The 22,804-nt window shown below is 47.5% G+C and overlaps 1 protein-coding gene across 1 annotated transcript in view; it reads right to left on the bottom strand.

The window, feature by feature from the left end:
* The window catches only part of LOC128346277 (vomeronasal type-2 receptor 26-like), a 389,368-nt gene that overhangs the window by 155,354 nt on the left and 211,210 nt on the right, over window positions 1-22,804 (bottom strand). The window lies entirely within an intron of this gene.

Consider the following 22,804-nt stretch of genomic DNA (forward strand, 5'->3'; position numbering starts at 1 on the left):
GCACATGTGGAGGCCATGAGGTTCCTGGACTTCTTGACCAGATGTGAGCATCTGCTTGTGCACTCCCTAGAGGCCATGGAGGCCAGGCAGAGACACCTAGATGCAATGAGCGACACTGTGCATGCCCTGGATGAAAATTGGTTGGAGGGAAGGAGGCATTGGGAGCTTCAGAGACATGGCAACACCTGGGTTTCAATGGAGAATGTAAGCAAGTGGGAGGATGACCACTTCCATGCCAGCTTCAGGATCTCCAGGGTGACCTTTTACCTGACAAGTGAGATGGAGTCCTTTCTCATCAGGCAGGACACAGTCATGTGGAAGATGATATCTGTGAGGAGGAGGGTGGCCATCACCATCTAGAAGCTGGCCTCCAACTCTTCACACCTAGCCTCCCGGCCCTTGCACGGGGCATCCTGGAACTTCCGGGGGCCACATGGTCCCCGATCTCCACAGCCCCCACTGCCTCCATGACGGAGCCAGCAGTTGTATGGGCAGCCGATCCAGCCACCCAGGGCTCAGTGGGCGATCGTCTGCAGGGAGCTCTCCCTGCAAACCCCCTAAAGGTGAGTCTCACTGATCATGGGGCTTGGCTTCTTAACATGTCAAGAGAATAAAATGAAAGAAATCATTTCCCTTACCTTGTTATATTGCTCAGGCCACACAATGACTTCTGGATTGAAGGTGAATCTGATGTCAGTGGGTGCTCGTCTCTCCACACTCCCAATTTTCACCTGACCTTGAGAATTATTGGGGAAAAGTACCCAATTCACAATATCAAAATAATCGGCCAGCTCCCCATTGTCATTCAAACAAAGTCTGCCCAAGGAAGCATTATAAAACTTTCTCAGGAAAGCATGAAGCTAGAATGACAACAAAAACACCAACATTTAGGAAACAAAACCGTTTAGATCTCTCATTCCGATCTAAATCCGCTCAAGTAGCCCACCCCTTAAACCGGGTCTGCGGAGTGAGCACTCTGCAAACCCGGTTTTTGGGATCGTGAGTAGCTACGGTGTGGCTCCGCGCCATGGCTACTCATGAGTAGACCCCCGGCTGGAGGCTGAAAAGCAGCCTCCCTGCTCGGGGGTTTCCCCATTATGCCCTGCGCGCTCACGCAGGGCATACTGAAGTTTCCGGGAGCCACGCAGCCCCTGAACTCCCCAGTCCCCGCCGGCTCCATTACAGAGCCGGCAGTCGTGTGGGCGGCCGATCCAGCCACCCAGGGCTCCCGTCCTGCTCATCTGCAGGGAGAGCGGGCTTAGCCCGCTCTCCTTGCAACACCGGAAAAAGTGGGTCTCACTGATCATGAGACCCACCTCATTGTTTGCTAAGCAGCAGCTGGGTTGAGGGCGCCATCCTACCCAGCAGCTACAGCGAGCTTTTTTGTGGAGGAGAGCTAGTATTATGGTAGCAAGCATGACTTGTCCCCTTAGCTAAGCAGGGTCTGCCCTGGTTGCATATGAACGGGAGACTTGATGTGTGAGCACTGTAAGATATTCCCCTCAGGGAAGAGCATCTAGGTTTCAAGTTCCCTCCCTGGCATCTCCAAGACAGGGCTGAGAGAGATTCCTGTCTGCAATCTTGGAGAAGCTGCTGCCAGTCTATGTAGACAATACTGAGCTAGAAGGACCTATGGTCTGACTCAGTATGTGGCAACTTCCTATGTTCCTATGAGATAGGAGGAAAAGCCCTCCAACCTAGCTGCTGCTTAGCACACGGTCACTTCCTCTCCCTCCTACCTGGCTTTTCACTCACAAATGCTTGGAAAACAGGAGCACCAGTGTTCTCTCTCATTTTTGCCCATCTCTGTGTGGAATGAGTTTTGTTCTGGGTGGCAGTATCAGGGCAGTGTGCATGCACATACATTCAGAGTGGGGCCTTCCCGATTCAACCTGAGTGGGATCTAAAATTAACTGAGTGGACATTAGAAAATGTGTGAGCTACATTGTGCTAAGGCACACACCTTAGAGGGAACACTGGGGAGAATGTACAGCTCCTGAACTTGAGTAGGATGGGTCTTCTACCCTAATTAGATTAATGTGAACAGCCCTTATTAAAAACAATACCAATAGTAATAGAAATACACTCAGTGACATATAGCTGCTGCCCTGCAAACAAGACTGCTAAGAAGCCAAGGCCACTGATATCTACCAGTGTGCCAGTCTGTATCAGTCTTATATTTAGCAGGAGGAGAGCAACCTACCCTGCCCAGCATCCCTCTGGGGGATGTTGCTGGGGCCTCTCTTATGTTTCTTTTTAGATGGTGAGTCCTCTGGAGACAAGGTTCCATCTTTATTTATTTATTTTTCCACATAAACCACTTTGGAAACTTTTTTTAAAAGGCAGTATATACGTAGTAAATATCGTTATTGTTGTCATGGTGTGCTGCCTGCCTGCCACCTGGTTTTCTCACCAGGTAACCTCCCTTAGATAAACAAGAGTGCTGGTCTTATGTAGCAAGGATGTATTGTTCCCTTTGCTAAGCAAGGTCCCCCCGTTTGCATTTGAATGGGAGACTACATGTCTGAGCACTGTAAGCTATTCTCCTTAGGCGATGAGGCCGCTCTAGGAAGAGCAGAAGATTCCAAGTTCCCTCCCTGGTATCTCCAAGATAGGGCTGAGAGAGAAGCCAATGCCAGTCTGTGTAGACAATACTGTGCTAGAGGGACCAATGGTCTGACTCGGTACAAGGCAGCTTCCTACATATGTTCCTATGTAAGAGAGATGAACCCAGGAAGAACAGTCTTGCTGGATAAGGTCCAAGGCCTATCTAGTCCAGCATCCTGTTTCTCACACACAGTGACCCATCAGATGCCTCTGGGAAACTCACAGGCGATACATGAAAGCATGCCCTCTCTCTTGCTGCTGCTTCCTTGCAACTGGTATTCAGGGGTCTTTTGTCTTTGAGCCTGAAGGCAATTTATAGCCTTCAAGACAAGTAGCCATTGATACATCTATGGACTAGATTAAGCTCATTTTAAAGCCATCCAAGCTGGTGGCCATACCACATGCCTTGGAAGGCAATTCCACAGATTACTTATGCAATGGGTGAAAAAGTATTTCCTTTTGTTGGTCCTAAATTTCCTGGCAGTCAGTTTCATGGGATGAACCTGGTTCTAGTTTTGTGAGAGAGGGAAATTTTTTTCTCTATCCACTGTCTCCATACCATGCATAATTTTATAGACCTCTATCATATCTCCCCTTAGTCAAAGACCAGAACAGAGCAGATGAGACCAGACCAGACTCTAGTAGTCTATCGTAGGAACTGATCCCAGAGGAAGAAAGAGGCAGAGTCAGAGCTACAGAGAACTCCCCTGCCTAAGTGGACTCCCATGTAAATGTCAAATAAAGTCAAGGTAAAATGGCAAAGTGTGCCATCAAGTCGGTACCAACTCCTGGCACCCACAGGGCCCTGTGGTTGTCTTTGGTAGAATACAGGAGGGGGTTACCATTGCCTCCTCCTGCACAGTATAAGATGATGCCTTTCAGCATCTTCCTGTATCACTGCTGTTCTTATCACATATGTGTTCCTATCACATATAGGTGTTTTCCCATAATCTGGGCAGCATACCAGCAGAGATTCGAACCAGCAACCTCTGGTTTGCTAATCAAGTCATTTCCCCCGCTGCGCCATTAGGTGGCTGTTTGACTAGTTTGACTTAAATAAAGTCAAACTAGATAGTTATTCAGCCATTAACCTTAACAATATCAAGAGGAACATGGAATTTGTCATATCAAAATATGCAGTTAATAATAAATCACCAAGTCAGTAATTTCCGCCCAATTTTCCTGGCAGCAAGGGCAAAATGTGCTATTCACGTTGAAATATAAGGGTCATCATCAAGGCAAGGCAGTCACTCAGTGGGGGGAATTTCATTTTCCTCAAGTTCCTTTTTCTGAAGAAAAAAGATTCTAAGAACGCAAATTGCCCCTATGTAACTCAGCAGAACAGAATCTTCAAGGACACAGAGGCCACTGAACAGAAAGTAAAGGGAGTCAAGCTAATAGAATTCAGTTGTGGGCACAGGAAGGAGAGCTTGAACAAAAAAAAAGTGAGAAAATTCTCATATTGAGAAATATTGCTGCATGAAAGTCAAAGCTCCTTCTGCTTCTGACGGGGAAAGACATCTACAACTCTTCAGTTTTTTCACTAGCCATACTGCACTTCTGTGTTTCTGAGCAGGGAGGGAGTTGACACATTTAAGTTCAAGGTGTAGGGGATTAATTGCCCAAAGTAACATAGAACCAACAGTATGTGTATGAACTCTCCTGAGGAATGGAGGGGGAAGTTATGCACTGCATTTCTTAATTTATTGTGCAACATCTCCCTACATGCACATCAGGGATAGACTGCAACATTTTCTTGTGAGTCCAAACTTGGAAAATTATTTATGTCATCCCCACAGTCTGGATTCACGATCATTTCAGGGATGAATAGGAACATAGGAACATAGGAAACTGCCTTATACTGAGTCAGGCCATTTGTCCATCTAGCTCAGTATTATCTACACAGACTGGCAGCAGCTTCTAGGGATGTGCGTTTCATTTCAGATACAAAACATTTTGTGCACAAAACAGGCCATTTCGGCTGTTTTGTAGCCAAAACAAAACACTCAGTGCTCAAAACAGAAAATGTTGTAGCCAAAACAAAATGTCCCTGTTTCGGATACAAAACGTTTTGTTGTTTCGGCTGTTTTGGAACTCCATTTTGCAATCCCAAAAAGTCTTTCTCCTTCAGTCTCCATTTTGAGTTTTGACATCTGTTTGAATTTCCAGCCCTTCCAGCCCGCAGATTGGCCAGTGAAAGCATGGGCTGATCTTCTGGCAATTGCCTCCTTATTCCTTTGAAGCAAATTTAAGGGTAAATTTTACCCTCACTGGCCAGTGGGGCAGTGTGCATTTCATTGTTGTTGTTTCACACTGTTGTGTGTAGATCAATTGCATTTTGGACCGGGGGGGGGGGGATGTCGATGTGCATGACCTTTGGAAATCTGCCTGATTTTTTCCAAAGCTCTGCTGTTGTTGATGTGTGATGTTGATGTTATTTGGGCTGGATTTGGGGCAGAAAGGGGGCCTGAGGGGCAAAACAGGAATAGGGCAAAGGGCTGATTTCTTAGGAATTGTTGAAGTTTATGCTTCTTTAAGGTTCCCCCCCCCAGGGAATAATAATGGAGGTTTCAGCAGACCCATAACTCCACCTGGGGGGCACTGGGGTGGCCGGGAGCGAGTGGTGGTGTAGTGCACATATGGTGCCAACCACCCCCATGGGTTGCTAACCCATGGGGTGCTGGGTTCTGTTGTTTCTGAGGTGTTCTGAATGTAGATTCTCTGGTAGCATATGAGATTTTCAACAACAAACCATGAATCCACTCTCATATGCTACCAGAGAATCTGAATCTATACTCAAAACATCTCAGAAACAACAGAACCCAGTACCCCATGGGTTAGCAACCCATGGGGGTGGTTGGCACCCTATGTGCTCTACACCACCACTTGCTCTGGGCCACCCTGGTGCCCCCCAGGTGCAGTTACGGGGCAGTAATTATGGAGGTCCATCATTCCCTATGGGGAAGAACTTTACAGATGTGCAAACTCCATTACATCTTTAAAAATCAGCCCTCTGCCCAATTCCTTTGAAATAATTCTGGCAGCTTCCTTGCCCCCATTGGGCACTACCACCCACCCTACTCTGCTCTGAGCCACCCCTTTCCCCCCCAACATGAAGCTATACTTTTGCTGAAACCTCCATTCTTCCCTATGCGAAAAGTCCTATACTTCAAAAATGCACCAAAAATCAGCCCTTTGCCCAATTCCTCTGAAATTTGGGTGGTAGTTTCCACCCATTGGACACTACCACCCCACCCACTAGTTTTTCCCCGGGGGCCATTTTTTAAAATCCAAAACGTTTCGAATTCGGATTTTGCAATTTCGAACAAAGAACAAAATTGGGGTGTTTCGGATTGGCTGATTTTGAACAAAGAACAAAATGGGGGTGTTTTGGATTCGGGCCAAAAACAAAACAGAAAAAACCCAAAACGCACAACCCTACTTGCTACCACAAGACCAGCTCTTCTTCCAGTGAACTACAATTTTCAGTGGGAAGAAGGAAAACCATACCTGCCATGGCTGTAGTCTGTGATATCGCGAGCTGTCTCTGCTTCCCATTGCCAACCACTTGGATCTAGAGGAATATGCAACATTTAACGCATGTGCCACAACCTGGACAGCACTGTAAACACTGAAGCTGTCTTGAGACAGGGTTCTTTCTACCTCGTGTTGGGGAAGGGTCTCCAGGTTCTCATTCTCTCTGCATTGTACCCAGCCTTTCACAGACAACACATGTTTCAGATACGAACAATGAAACACTTTCTCCCAAAACTGGTGAACGGCAATGGAGAATGGTTTATAGAACTCATTTTTTGTCCTGTTGTTCATCTTCATGACAAAGGACAATGAACCATGACTATACTGGAAATATTTCAATTTATAAATTAAGTTCATGGTCATGTCCTGAAAAGCTGTTTTGATCCAAACTTTTGCCGCAGTTTTTTTTAAGTACTGATTAAGCAGATCTTGTATAATGATAATATGATGGAATGAGAGGTGAGAGTCTGCATAATAAATGAATACATTGACTTGATTCCACAGAACAGATGAATGAAATCTAAAATGGCCCATCTGCTGTACTGGCAGTCTTTCTGAGAAGGCAACGCAAATGCCATTCTTGATCAACAGAAGTGCCAAGGCCCTGATGAACCTCTCTCCATTGTCATTGTCTGGAGCAAAGAGACCAACCCATGTCCATCGAAAATGTAGGAGCAGTTTCACAATCCCCACATACTGGGTTTCTTCCTTTGGGACCACCCGGTAGACAAAAGGGAAGTGAATGTAATTATGATGATCATAAGCAGCAAACCCAAAACTGACCTAGAATGGAAAGAAGTTTTGATTTCAGGACAAAGATCCAATATTTCTCAACCTGAAATTATTAACAACGAGCAAAACACATGTCATGATGATGGGTTGGATGTATGTCTGTGGGGGGGGGTGCATACTTTTTAATATTGAGATTTTTTGCTCTGCACACAGAGAAACATTGCTAGCCCCTTCATGGTTCCTCTTAATGGAAGCTGTTTCCACAAAATGTCACCTATCCAGCAGTAGTGCTCTGATGACTTGCAATGGATTCAATAGGCAGTCTCAGTCTGAGAAAATTTTCCAGGAGCTATGCCAAACAGCAGGCATTACAGTGAGGCTTTACTGTTTCGAATTCCCCCCCCCCCCCGATGCAAAAAGTGGATTTTTAAAAAATTGATTGATTGATTGATTAAGTGCCATCAAGTCAGTGTCGACTCTTAGCGACTACATAGATAGCTTCTCTCCAGGATGACCTGTCTTCAACTTGGCCTTTAAGGTTTCTCAGTGGAGCATTCATCATCACTGTCGTAATCGAGTCCATTCATCTTACTGCTGATTTTTTTTACCCTGGACATAAATCGGGCTAGGATCTAATGCGCAATGCAATACCCAAATTGTGTGTAAAGTGCTCCCCAATATTTCACATGGACTTCAGCATGAAGCCATTCAATGTGTGAACACACATCCTCCATTACGGTGGAGAAGCGAGCTAAAACCCCCACCTGGGAATGCTCCAGGTTGACTCCAATTCTTCACATCTCAGCCAAAAAGTGGTGACAGCAGCTGGAGGAATTGGAGACAGCTGGATCAAGTATCTGAGTCCTCCAAGCATTTAAGAGAAACTTCATACAAACCTGAAAAGTGATATATTAATAGCACATATGTGAATTCAAAAGATTGCATTGCCACTGACATTAATTTTGCAAAATGATCTATGGAACATGGACCCTTGATACAGTAATAAAATATCTACCAATCAAACAATCAATCAATCCGTCAATCAATCAATCCTTATTACCCTCTTAGACCAGCATAAAATAAAAGGAACATTAATTAGTATCATTAGAAGCAATTAAAAACAGATAAATATGATAGAGACTATGAAGCTGTTCTCATGAGCAGCAAAGCCCAAGCACAGGTGGATCCCATGAAAACCACCTGGATCCACCTTAAAGCACACCTGGATCCACCTGAAGTACTTTTTCACACAGCACATAATTAATCTATGGAATTCTTTGCCATGGGATGTGGTGATGGCCACAACCTTGGATGGCGTTAAAAGGGGCTTAGACAGATTCATGGTGGACAGGTCTATCAATGGCTACTAGTCTGGTGGCTATAGGCCATCTCCAGCCTCAGAGGCACGATGCCTCTAAATACCAATTGCAGGGGAGCAACAGCAGGAGAGAGGGCATGCACAGACCTCTTGCCTGTGGGCTCCCCGGGGGCATCTGATGGGTCACTGTGTGAAATGGGATGCTGGACTAGATGGGCCTTGTGCCTGATCCAGCAGGGCTGTTCTTATGTTCTTATCCATATGGATCCTGGCAGAGCCATGGCACCAAACCCAGCACCGAAGCCTGTCTCTTAGCCCAGGTTAAAGGTACAAGCACATCCTTAACCCGGCTGTCAGGATTGTGTGTCCATGCAGGCTGCTTGCAGAGACACAGAGACAGGGGCCTAGACACAATCCCCTAGTGCACTGTGGTGTGATTGGCGCACAGTGCACTCTGGGATACCTGGAGGTTGAGACAAGTCCCAGCCTCAGAGCAATCTGCCCTGCTCCACACTGCATGGTGCAGTGCTAATCATTTAGGAGTCCACTCCACGCTCCCACCAAGTGCAGCATCATTATCTGGGGGTGGCCTCTCTGACTAGATATGGACGGATAAGATAAATATTGAGTAACACAGGCAATGGCTAGTTCTTTCAGAGCTAAGCCAAATAAATAACAGAGCATAATTCACAAACATGTTCATCCCCATCCCCCTCGCCCTTTAAAAACTGTTTTAGGAAAGAAAGCTCTACACACAATCAATATGTAGAGCCTCATGGGATTTGGTGGGGAGAGCGGGCTTAGCCTGCTCCCCCTGCATACAAGCAGTCGCTGGTTGCTGGGAGGCCAGATTGGCCGCCCAGACGGGTGGCTCTCCGGGGAGCTCCAGGAGGAGAGGGAAGGGGAGCACTGCCGCGGAGCTCCAGGAAGGCACCACGCGAGTGTGCTGTGCCTTCTTAGGGTCCCTTCCCACCCCCAAGTGTGTAAGCAGCCACGGCTGACACACAATTGCACAAACAAGGTTAATGGCACACTCGCTCCATTAACCTCGTTTAAAGGGAGGGGTTGTTAGGCGGGCTAGCCACTGTGGATCCACCGGTCCCGCCTCAGTGTCAGCATGTCCTAAGGCACCCAGGCAAAGCTCCCCATATTTTTATTTGGAAGTGATGTGCAAAGAAATATAGTGAAACACAGAGCACATCATCAGGAAGAGTTTATCTGTAAGAAAAGATTGTGGCTGGATTTCTGACTGGACAGTTACTATATGGGTGACATTTGGGGGAAGCATTGTGCCTCGTAGAGATGTGTCAGGCAGAAATTCATCAGAGGTATCTCAAGAAAGTGATGGGAAAAGCTGCACCTGTTGAATTCTACCTGGATGCATCCCTCACCAACCCAGTGTCCAGCTGAAAGACCAAGGCAATGTGTGACTGCATGGAGCCTCAATTCTAAAACCAGCATACTATATGAGACTGTACGAAGTCTTTATAACTAATGTGGTGCAGAAGTTAGGATGGGCACCTTAGCTTGCAATTTCCATGCTTTTTAGAGCACAAGTGAAAATGTAAAACACAACTATCATCTTAAACCAAAGGTTTTTGGATGACTAAATTCAGTATAACTCCAGTGAGGTCTGCTCATCTAGCACCCCCTAATTTCATTTTCTAGTATAACCTAATGTTTAAAGTCTCCCAGAAGTCCTGGATGAGTGTGATCCTCTATTTTGAGCAAGGTGCAGTGGTCCCCTCTCATTCCCAGCGGAGGCGACTACTGCTTATTGGTTATTAAAGGTGGTGGGAAATGCGGTGAGTGTTCTCTCATTGCACATTCACTCTCTGTTAAAAAGATGGGTCTGTAATGTTTCCAAAACCTGTTTGATGAGAGGGGACAGTGGGTCAAAATAAACATATCAATATACCACTGGAAACAAAACCTTTTCCTAGGCACTTTCACATTTAGCCTTACATTTTGATACCCTGTGTCATCTTCTGACTTCCCTGGAGAGATGGCAAAGTGGAATGGGATGCAGCTTGGCTCCCTGCTTGTCCTGGTCATACCTGTGGGATTTTATAGATGCTTGAGGTGGCGGAAATGTAGGTAGACATGTCAGATTCAGCCCCATCCAGAAGAGCCAATGGACGATTCCTCCTTCCACAGCTGTAGTTGGGAATATTGTTTCCTCCACCAGCTAGAAGGTCTATCATGGCATCGGAAGTAATTTTCCTGTCAAAATAGGTCTCATAGATGTTATAGCCAAGGGTGATGTTGGGCAAGAGCCTGGGGTCCTGATTGATTTCCTGAACAGCAAACAAAAAGGATAAGATGTGCCAAAACTTCTTTGTTTGCATCCTGAAACAAAATAGACATTTCACATTGTGAAATGCCTTCCACTCAGTGTAATCAAACTGTCACATTCTTTCTTTAAAAAATCTAACAGTCTTCCTAGGCCAGTTATATATCGGGATTTTATTATTAGAAAAGAGGCAATGCCCACATCACAGTCAGAATGTTTTAGTGGGGAGGAATACCTTGCTTCAAGATGAAATATCAATTTGCTACTCTCATTTAGATTTCTGGGGTAATTATTTACCCAACACCCCCACAAAGTGCAGCATTTGTTCGTTGATGGTTCTGCAAAGTTTTCTTTTTAGGAATTTGCTAGTGGCACCCCAGTACACAACATCTGCAAAGAACAGGTCATTACAATCTATGATTTGGTGTCTGTGGATGAAAAGCTGCCCAGGGAAAAATTGTACCCCCAAAATGAAATGGATTTCCCATATGGTATCTCATACACAAAGCCCATTATTTCAATGTAATTTCTGATTTTCAGACTTGATTTGCTTGACATGCCTGACCATACTTTGTTGAAAAGTCCTATGGGTCAGGGGGTGCATTCAATATTTGTTATCTCCAGTTCTGGCATGGTTAGAAACAAATTAGCCAACTACATGACACTTTTGCAAAATTTCTCCAAAATAGCCTGTATACAGGATGCAAAGCTATCTCATTAATGGCTCACCCCTGCCATCAGTAAGCTTTCATGAATACCTTTTCTATTCTCCTTTGTAGCTAATGGATGGCAAGTAACATCTTACATTAGAACAGCTCTGCTGGATCAGGCCAAAGGCCAAAGGCCAGCATCCTGTTTCACACAGTGACCCACCAGATGCCTCTGAGAAGGCCACAGGCAAGAAGTGAAGGCATGGTCTCTCTTCTGCTGTTATACATCCCATGACAGAGAATACCTTTGATTAATTATGTGCTGTGTGAAAAAGTACTTCCTTTTGTCAGTCCTAAATTTCCTGGCCTTGAGTTTCATGCATTAGCAATTCATCTCAAGAATAGCATTTGGGTAATGACAGGTTGTTATGTTACCCCTGAATTAATGCACAAATTTAACAAAATGTAATAGATGTTGGGAAAAGAATGAAGTTGTTGGCAGCTTTGTTTATATTTGGTAGCTATGTGAATATGCCTAATTCTTTGCCATGGGATGGGGTGATGGCCACCAGCTTGGATTGTTTTAAAAGGGGCTTAGACAGATTCATGGTGGACAGGTCTATTAATGACTACTAGTCTTTTGGCTGTAGGCCATCTCCTGCCTCAGAGGCAGGATGCCTCTAAATACCAATTGCAGGGGAGCAACAGCAGGAGAGAGGGCATGCACATACCTCTTGCTTGTGGGCTCCCCAGAGGCATCTGGTGGGCGACTGTGTGAAACAGGATGCTAGACTAGATGGACCTTGTGCCTGATCCAGCAGGGTTGTTTGTATGTTCTTATGTCCTTATGACACAGATTAAGAGCAGAATGGAAAATATTTTACAATTAGAAGTAGTCTTGGAGAGTACTTTATCTTTAGTATCCTACATGAAAAATCTACTTAAGGATAGTATTGGATATATTGATCATATACTTGCTGCCACCAAGATGTATTATGCAAAATGCTGGAAGCTAAGAGTTCTAGCCATATGCAATTACTTACGGCATAGCCCAGGAAAAGGGAGGCTGATCAAAGATGTGTGGTCGAAATAAGGCAAAGTTTGGAGAAACGATTCCGCTAATGAGGTGGTCTCCTGGCCTGTAGTAACTCTGTGCTTTGTTTTGATCCATTATTAGATTCAAGGGGCACTTTGGCATCCTACTGGCTCCCTGGGGCAGCAGCAACAGAAGCAGCACTAAGCGCAATGGCAAGCCCATTCTGAGTTTCTCAGTCATAGTCACTTCCCTTGCAACTTCCTTATTTCTATCTAAAAGCCAAATGGAGGATGTCAAAACCCTCTTGCAAGTTGGAGGCTGCTGTGATTTTGCTCATTATGCTGGACTTCAGCCATGGCTTCAGAGTCAGAAGGGATCATGTGAAACCTCATTCTAGCAGAATCTCCACCTGCCTGGAATCCTAGCCTTGGCATTCACAGGCACAGGGCATATTTATGTACCAGACCCTTCTGGCACAGTTGCAAGTCGCTGCTTCATTGTGCTCTTGAGTCTGAAAATTGTGTTATTTGTCTCAAAGGAAACTCAGAAAATCCCTTGAGCTTTGGCAAGACGTTGAAGCATAAATCACTGAAATTTCGATAATTATAAGGGAAAGCATCACCTCTGCAACTTCCCTGACCATGTGGCTGCAGGAGCAGCTGCAGAATTGGAGAAAACATATTTGTGAAAACTCACCTACTCTGAGATGTGTTTGGGAGGGGGCAGCTAAGCTTGGCCAGGCCTTCACTGAAGAAACAGCTGCCACATGCTGTGATGATAGCCAGTGGCTTTGTTGGTCTTAAGTGAGACCTGGTTTCTGCAGCAGAGCAGGGAGAGCAGGCTAAGCCCGCTCTCCCCGTAGACGATCCCGGCGGGATTCCTGGGCGGCCAGATTGGCCACCCACACGATTGCCGGCTCTGTGACAGAGCCGGCGGGGGCTGGGGGGAGCAGGGGGCAATTGGCCCCCGGAAGCTCCAGCATGCCCTGCACAAGTGCGCAGGGCATGCTGGCGAGACCCCCGGAGTTGGGAGGTGGCTTTTTGCCTCCCTTCCGGGGGTCTCCTCATGAGTAGCCACGGTACGGAGCCGTGCCACAGCAACTCACGATTTTTAAAACCATGTTTGCGAAGCACTCGGTAGTTAGTAGTTAGGGGTAGTTAGGTGGGTTACTTGCTTAGGAACCACCGGGCTCACAGCCGAGCCCGGTGATTCACACGCTGGGATGAAATCGGGCTAGCCTCCGCTAGCCCAATTTCGTCCCATCATGTGAATAGCCTCAACGAATCATGTTGATAGATTTACTGTAGCTTTAAGCTGTGCTAGCCAAATCAAACCTCCAGACTCCTATGCAGTCTACTTCTCATTACCAGTTCATGGGATGCAACAATGGGGAAGGCCTATGGGCTTCATGCTCTACCTGTGGTCTTCCGGACAAATTCGTGTAGCCTCTTGGAATGCTGCACTTTGTGATGCTCTTCAGAGGCCCTGCTCAGAGTGCCCCCTCCAAATGAGGTGAGGTGGGTGGCTGCTAGGGAGAGGGCTTTTTCAGTAGTGGCAGCCCGTCTATGGAATAGTCTACCCAGTGAGGTTTGCCGGGTTCCATCAGTATGGTCTTTGAGGCACCAGGGTGCTTTCCATTCTGTGAGCTTGAGTGTGGGAGATGGCTAACCCTATCTGGCTTCAAAGTGTGTCAGGGTTAGCCGTTGGATTTTACAGCACTTTCTCTAGCTCTGAGTCTTTGAGGGAAGAGAGCAAGAGAAAGGAGAATGAAGCAACCCCCACCCCTGGATCCGCACATAGGGTGCCTCCCTGTGAGAGAAAGAGAGAGAGAAGAGGTGGAGGAGGGAGCAGATGAAGTGATAAATTTTCCTCCCCTTCTACCCTCACCAGTGTATTGCACAAGAGCACTGGGCTCTTGCAAAGAAAAAAAAATTGGCTGATTGAAACCTATGGAGGTACCACTGCACACAAGCATTTCCGAGGTGGGGTGGGGGTTTAACTGGTTGCTTTACAAAAGAACAGCAGGAATTATTATTTTTTAAAGGCTGATTTCAAAAGCTGAGAGGCAGAGATTAAGATATATACACTGATAAGATATGACACCTCAGAAAAATATGACATATGACACCTTGGAAAAAATGGAGCAAGCCTGCAAACTGTTCTCAAAACTAAGACAACTAGTAAGAAATAATCTGCCTACTTTCCTTTTACTATCTCTATAACTGGACTGAATTTGGTTCAAATTGAGGTCCACATTGGATCTCTTGCACCTCAGATGTTTCTGCATCTGCCATCTTGGATAGGGTTGGATGACATCATTACAAACTACACCATTGAGGTGTCCCTGTGTGTCACTCACCACAACTATACCTAATTTGGTTCAAATCGGTTAGACAGTCCACAAGTTAGCCCACTTGTGCCTCAAATGTTCATGTGCCCACCATATTGCATTGGGGTAGATTACTTCATCACAAACTATGCCATTGAGGTTTCCCTATGTGATCCTACAGCTGTAGCAAATTTGGTTCAAATCTGTTCGGTGGTTCACAAGTTAGCCACTTGTGCCTCAAATGTTTATGTATCTGTCATCTTGAATCAGGATGGATGACATCATCACAAACTACACCAATGAGGTGTCCCTATGTGTCCATAAAACTGAACCCAGTTTGGTTCATATTGATTCAGGCATTGCCAAGTTGATAGTGGGGGACACACACATGGATACACGGAATGCCTGGTGATCTCATAAGTCTACTGGAAAGTAGGCTAAAAATCAACTACTATTTTCTCATGAACATACAATGCTTTAACCTGAAAAATCAAGATAAGATCAGAATATAGGCTGTTCACATATACAGGATGGTGTCAAAACCCAGATCTTATGAATGCACACCAAGCCTATACACAGCGAAGCAATTTTAAGTTGCCATCTGGAAAGCATATAGATGAAGACCTTTTTATTCACTCAGGCTTTAAAAGGTTTTAGTGTTAATCTACTTTTCATAGTTTTGATGTTTTAATGTTTTGTTTTACTTTTTATGTATTTTAATTGTTTGGGGTTTGGGGCTTTGTTTTGTGAGCTGCCCAGAGAACATTTGGCTTGGCAACTGCTTGGGTCCAGGGTACCTAAGAGAGCACCTTCTTTGTCATGAACGCAGCCGCCTATTAAGGTCATCTGGGCATTTTCCAGACTTATTTGCTACGAAGTGTTCCAAAGTGTAGCGCAGTTAGGCAGCAGTTTGAAACCTCAAGCACAGTGGCTTTGATGCACTTTTCTATGCAATGTTTTGGCCGTCCATATTGCCCACCACTGCAGTGGATTTTCCAGGCAGGAGGTGTTCATATTCCACCTGGATCGAATTCAGTGCCCCGCCTCCTGCATTTCCAGCCAATAGGGTTCCAGAGGGGGTGGGGAACCACTGATGTGACAAACTCTCTTAAAGGGGGGGGGGCTTTTGTACAAAGGTGCCACAAGTTTCTCCTTTGTGCAAACAGAAGCCCCGAACATGTGGGGCATGAGAACAATGGGATCAAATGCCAAGGACAAAAGTGGAAATAAAACGGAGTGGAAATACATTAGATATCTTTTTTAAAAGGAAAATAACCAAGCTTTACATGTCAAATTCCAAAGAGAAATGTGGCGGAAATCCAGGGCCAAAGGCAGAAATGAAAAACCAAGAGGAGACAATATATTAAGAAAAATATATTGAGGCTATTCCCACGATCAGCCAAAATCGGGCTAGGGGAGCCTAGCCTCATTTCAGCTGATCATGGGAGCCACCGGGCTCACAGGCGAGCCTGGTTGCCTCCTGTCAGTTAACCAACCAAACAACCCCTCGCCTTAAACTGGGTTTGTGGAGTGAGTGCTCCGCAAACCTGGTTTTTAAAATCATGAGTAGCTGCAGTGTGGCTCTGCGCCACGGATACTCACAAGTTGATCCCCGGTGGGAGGATTAAAAGCAGCTTCCCGGCTTGGGGGTCTCCCCAGTATACCCTGCGTGCTCACGCAGGGCATACTGGAGGTTCCGGGGACCACGTGGCCCCGATCCTCCCAGCCCCTGCCAGCTCTGTCACGGAGCCAGCAGTCATGTGGGTGGCCGATCTGGCTGCCTAGGACTCCCGCCCTGCTCGTTTGCGGGGAGAACGGGCTTAGCCCGCTCTCCCCACTAACCTGGCAAAAGCGGGTCTCACTGATCGTGAGACCCAGCTCATTGTGTGGCTTTACATATCAACAGATCCTCAATCTGCCGAATGAGCCAGCAAATCCACAGCATGAATGTGTAAAAAAAACCAACTTGAAAAACAGCAGTGATGAAAATCAAAAGCCAAATGCAGATGAGAAACAAGTTGCACACTTGCACCATTGCGGGTTGCAACCTTGCACAAGAACTTGCATTGAAAAAAATAAAACAATAATTTTACATGAGCTGCAACATTATTTCAGGAATGGGCAGAAAGAGGCTGGAAAAATCAGCAAATCCAAGTGAACCATCCAGACAGGGCAAGCCTCCATACAATCGAAAAACACAGCACTTTCCAGGAACAGTTTTACAACGGGCCAAAATGCATCAATAAAACCCAAATAAAGGCATCAGAGATATGGGCAACACCCTGGTGACAGCACAGCGACTGCGATGTCACAACATGAGAAATGCAGAGGGGCGCTTAATGGACACGTTATGAAACTGTTGCAGCATGTGATCTGGAAAACACCCTTTGGAGGTTCAGTCATGGTTGCTACTGGCTCTTTGGTTGGTGCCTTGGGACCAGGTCTTCTCATTAGCTTCCTCGGGGCTTTGAAATATGCTCCCTGTCAAAATAAGAGCATCCCCATCTCTGATTGCTTTTAGGATGACCCTCAAGATACACCTGTATTCAGAGGCGTAACTAGGGAAAACGGCGCCCGGGGCAAGCACTGAAATGGCGCCCCCCCGTGCCCCCAACATACTACATTATACTTAGGTTTTTCCTCACAAGCGCCCGCCGCCACCGCCAAGCCAGGCCACTGACTGGCTGCCAGGCGCCAGCAAAGCAATGGGTGGGGCGCGGGTGGCGTGGAAGGGACCACTCGTGGGGGAGGAGGTGCCGATGCGCTCCCTTGACTGCTGCAGTGCTGCTGCACTGAGCAGGAAACATTTGTATTAACAAAAAATTAAAATATATATATATATTTTTTGTCATGGCGGCGCCCCCCACATGACCAGAAAAGATGGCGCCCGGGGCACGTGCCCCCCCTGCCCCCCCTATAGTTACGCCTCTGCCTGTATTCTCAGGCTTTTAACTGAAATTAATTTTAAACTGTTTAATTGTTTTTATCCCATGAAATTGTGTTAACTTTTTTATTCTGTGAAATTATTTTAATTGCTTTTACTCTGTTTTATATTGATTCTGTTCTAAATTGTATGCACCACCTAGAGATACACATACTAGTGGTACATAAATACGACAAACAAACAAACATCTGTTATGGGCTGGCTTTATAAATAGGATGACCAGTATAGCCCATTCTGCACAGAAGAGAAGCTGCTGTAAGGCAGAATGAGACAATGGCAGGTGACCTGCTCAAATGACTCCCTCAGACCCGCTGCCCCTGTATACCTCCACCATTCAACACAGAGAAGCTATTCAGACAAACAGAAAATAGGGTTACATTCTGAAAGCAGATAGCAAACAGATGGGTACATGCTGCGAACCCGGCAGGGCGTGTGAGCGACACACGATTAAAATTTTAAGGTTCTCCCCAGCCATTGCTAGCATTGTTGGTCCTCCAGCCCCACCCATGGCAACAGCAGTCCGTGAGTGGACAGAGGAAGCACGTGACCCAAGGAGACCACTCAGAGGGCTCCAAGCTGCAGTCCCTCTTTGCTGCTTCCTGATTGGTAGCCTCAGTTAACCCTTGCCTGGCAATTGCAGCACTGTCAAAAGAACTGAACTCCATCCTGATGCCCAAAAGGAGAAAGAAGACTAGAGCAGCTGCTGCTGCCAACCAGCCCCAAAGGAAGAGTCACACACATCCCCACCGCACTCCTCAGATCCAGGAGGGACACAGCAGATGCCCCCTGGAGCAATTGCCAGATGCCGATGAGAGCAATTGCAAGATGCCCCCTTAAGTAGCCCAGGCACAAGGCACACTCTGTACACCGCAGCATGGTTTGGGAAGGCAGAAGGGGGAACCTTCCCCTCGCCTGCTCACCCTCCCCGCAGCTGTGGCCTCTGTGGCACACCTACCCACCTCACTGTATAGTGTGTAGAAGGTGAAAGGGAGAACCGCACCACCCACGGCCACTGTAGCCAAGTGGTGACTCTGCCTCCCCATCAATCCGCCACTGCCACACCTTGCTAGCCTCTCTGGGCGTAGGAGGGTGGGCATGTGGGGGAGGGTGTCCCCATCACCCACCTGCCCTGATGCTGCCACTTGCCACTCTTGCAGTGCCAGCAGGGTGGGAGAGTGAGTGGCAAAGTGTCGCCCACACCTGCACATCCTCATTGGCACTGCTACCCTCTGCATCTTGATGATGGTGCAAGGGTGGGCGGGTAGGTTCAGTGTCACACCGAGGCAAATTGGGCACCTGGACTGCCCCTGCCGTGAGGCCCTCCGCTGCTGCTGTGAGCCCCCTGCTGCCACTGTGAGCCTCCCCGCACTGCCATTGCCGCCATGAGGCCGAACCAGTGACCCTTGCACGGACAGTCATTCCAGTGAGCTCTCCCATTCCACCAGCAGATGGAAGTAGGAACCGGTGGAGCCCAGAGCGGTGTACTACATACTCAAGTCCCTCCTCACAACAACCCTGTGAAGTAGGCTAGGCTGAGAAAGAAGTGACTGGCCCAGAGTCACCCAGCAAGTCTCATGGCTGAATGGGGATTTGAACTCGGGTCTCCCCGGTCCTAGTCCAGCACTTTAACCACTACACCACACTGCAGGCAAGGGCAGCTGCAGGCAAGGGCAGGGACACTCCTGCTCTTGTCCAGTGACTTGCAGGGGACAGGAAGGAGCACAAAAATCCCCATTCAGCCAAGAGACTTGCTGGGTGACTCTGGGCCAGTCACTTCACTCTCAGCCTGACCTACTTCACAGGGTTGTTGTGAGGAGGAAATTGAGTATGTAGTACACTGCTCTGGGCTCCTTGAAGGAAGAGTGGGATATTCTATATTATTAATTTCTTCTAGACGGGGCATGCACCCTGCGGGGCGGCTGGAAAGCAGTTTGACAGTTGGATCGGGGGTGCTGTGAAGCAGCAGGGAGCTTGGAGGCTGGGGGCAGCTTCGGGAGCTGGACAGTTGGCTCTGAGGGCTGCGGGCGGCAGACGGTTGGCTGAGCTGCACCGTGAAGCAGCAGGGAGCTCGGAAGCTGTCAGGTGAGCAGGCGACAGTCCCTGGCAGTGTCAGGGGGAAGCAAGGACTGCAAGACAGAGATAGAAAGACGGAGGACAGAGAGCACGAGCACAAGACTTGTGGGGGGGAGACTTGCGGGGGGAGAGCGGGGGTGGCGAGAGTGAGCGAGAGCGTTGCGGGGGGCGGCGAGAGCAAGCAAGAGCATCATGGGGGTGCAATGCCACAGGCTCAGTGCAAGACCACAAAGATGCTCTGTGCAGGGTCAGCTAGTAAAATGTAAAATGAATGAATAGTATGACATGTGTCTGTGCAACTATTCCCCTTAGGGAATAGGGCTGTTATAGGAAGAAAGATTTGAGCTCCCTGCCTGGCATCTCCAGGTCGGGCTGAGTGGGAATCCTGCCTGAGAACCTCGGGAAGCCACTGCCAGTCTGTGTTGACCGTACTAAGCTGGATGGACTAATGGTCTGACTCAGTGGAAGGCAGCTTCCTATGTTCATATTTTCCCTTGGGCTCATTTGCAAGGTGCCTGCCACTTTAAGGAAGCTCAGTGCTGTTTGCTGGACAGGCATTCCCCAAGCAAACTTCTGCTTGCTTTGCAGCCCATTCTGTTACCCAGTCTCTATGGTATCCCCGGGGAGGGAGCCTCAAGCAGGGTCCCACAGCGTTCCGTGGCTCCACACGGGCACTGGGATGGGGTAGGCAACTTCCCTTGCTTGCTGAACCTGGTTTTAGAGGAGGGGCTGGGAACTGGGTGACCCTTTTTTGACAGAGCCCTGTTTGAGAACTTGCTGAGGTTCCACACGGTAGTGCTAACCCCGCCTTCAGACCTCAAGCCCTGTTTTTGCTGGTTGTGAGAATATCTTCAGAGTATCTTACTTTTTCAGCAAGGAGGAGGGTAAACACCCTCTACCCAGCACAATCTGGGGTTCATAGTCATGCTTACTCCTGATGATTTGGCACATGCTTTTGTTGCCAAATGTGCAATATTCAGGATATGACAAGATGGTTAACCAAGGAACTCTGTGGGGCTGTTCACACAAAAGCATGTGCACAGGTGAGTAGGAAAAGGCAGTGTTCAACCTACCTTCCTCCAGATGACCCTTTGCAGCCTAGGTGGTATGCAAGTCACACACCCACACAACCAGCACTGCCAGGAGCAGCATGGATGACTCTCTGTGCTGCTCAGAGCTGCACTGGTAAACAGAGGCCAAGACTTGTTTTCCCAGCCTCTGTGAATCCCACAGTGAGCCATGTGTTGAGCAGTGCACTGGAGGATTCCCCAGGGGATGGGCACTGTAGGCATCTGTCTCTGTGTCAGCAGGATCAGGGTTAAGCCTGGGCTTCGCTGCTTGTGAGAAGAGCCTCTGGACCGGGTCTCACAATCTGTGAGACCCGGTTTGTTGCAGTGAGTGGGAAGAGCGGGCTAAGCCTGCTCTCCCCACTATCAAGCAGGGAGGGAGTCCTGGAAGGCCGGATCGGCCGCCCACACGATTGCCAGCTCCGAGACAGAGCTGGTGGGGGCTGGGGAGCTCGGGGGCCGCGTGGCGCCCGGAAGCCCCAGTATGCCCTGCGCAAGCGCAAAGGGCATACTGGGGAGACCCCCGGAGCTGGGAGGTGGCTTTTTGCCTCCCCTCTGGGGGCCTACTCGTGAGTAGGCATGGCGCGAAGCTAAACAAGTTAAAATAGATACAAAAACTTAAATCAATTTAACAATTTAAAAATCACCCACATATTAAAACCTTAAAAATTTAAAGAACTGAAAAAGCTTGGGTGAAGAGGTGGGTTTTCAAATGCTTTCTAAAAATTGTCAGAGATGGGGGGGATCGTATCTCAGTAGGGAGCGCATTCCACAGTCTCGGGGCAGCAACCAAGAAAGCCTGTCCCCGTGTGGCCACCAGCCTAACTGGTGGCAACTGGAGACGGATCTCTCCAGACTACTTCAGTGGGCGGTGGGGCTCATAATGAAGAAGACATTCTCTTAGATACCCAGGCCCTAAGCCATTTAGGGCTTTATAAGTTATCACTAGCACCTTGTATTTTGTCCAGAAACCTATTGGCAGCCAGTGTAGCTCAATCAGTAAAGGAGTAACATGGTCTCTCCGAGATGACCCAGAGACCAACCTGGCCGCCATATTCTGTACCAGCTGAAACTTCCGGACTATGTACAAAGGCAGCCCCACATAGAGTGCATTGCAGAAGTCAAGTCTGGAGATTACCAACATATGTACCACTATTTTGAGGTCATTCATCTCAAGAAACCGATGCAGCTGGCCTATCAGCCGACGTTGATAGAAAGCCCCTCTTGCCACCACCTCAGCCTGAGATACCAGGGAGAGGTGTAGATCCAGAAGTACTCCCAGACTGCGAACCTGTTCCTTTTGGGGAAGTGTGACCCCCATCTAGAATAGGAAGATCAAAATCGTCTCTGGAGTTCTGACCCCGCACAATAAGTACCTCCATCTTATCTGGATGGCAATTATATTGACATTTCAGGCGTAATAAATATTTGTTGTATGTCTTTGTATTAACTTCTGTGCATTAATTTCTGTGCATCATGAAATAGTAACTGTTTTTCTGAGTTTCGAGAACAGTTTTGCAGGCTTGCTGGGATTATGCGGGGATTATGTGGTTTGGAATTTTAACTCCAGTTAATGTTAAGTGCAGTTAAAATGTACATGTGAACTAGCCCTATATTTCAGCTAATTCTCCTTTAACTAAGCTGCAAATAGATTTCATAAATTCCTCCTCATTGACTTTTCCATTTTTTGGCAGCTTTTACAAAAGACATAAGGAAAATATAAGAGTCTAAACCCTGCTCAAATTGTGAAAGATCCTTAGGTGAATAACCTTTTTCTTTTGCTGACCCTTAATTTATAACATTTTCTCCTCATATTTTCTCTGCAACTCTTGGAGGCTATTCTCACGATCGAAGAAAATCGGGCTAGCCTCCGCTAGCCTGACTTTCTTTGATCATGAGAACCACTGGGCTCGCAGCTGAGCCCGGTGGTTCTAGAGTGGGTAACCCGCTCAAGAACCCCTGCCCTAAAACCAGGTTTGCGGAGCGAGTGCTCCGCAAACCTGGTTTTGAAGATCGTGAATAGCCGTGGCATGGCTTCCCATCATGCCTACTCATGAGGAGACCCCCTGAGGGGAGGCGAAAAACTGCCTCCCGGCTCTGGGGGTCTTGCCAGCATGCCCTGCACACTCACGCAAGGCATACTGGAGCTTGCGGGGGTCAATTGGCCCCCGCCACCCCCCAACCCCCACAGGCTCCACCACGGTGCCGGCAATCATGT

The sequence above is a fragment of the Hemicordylus capensis genome, chromosome 2, assembly GCF_027244095.1.
Source record: "Hemicordylus capensis ecotype Gifberg chromosome 2, rHemCap1.1.pri, whole genome shotgun sequence".
Classification (NCBI taxonomy): Eukaryota; Metazoa; Chordata; class Lepidosauria; order Squamata; family Cordylidae; genus Hemicordylus; species Hemicordylus capensis.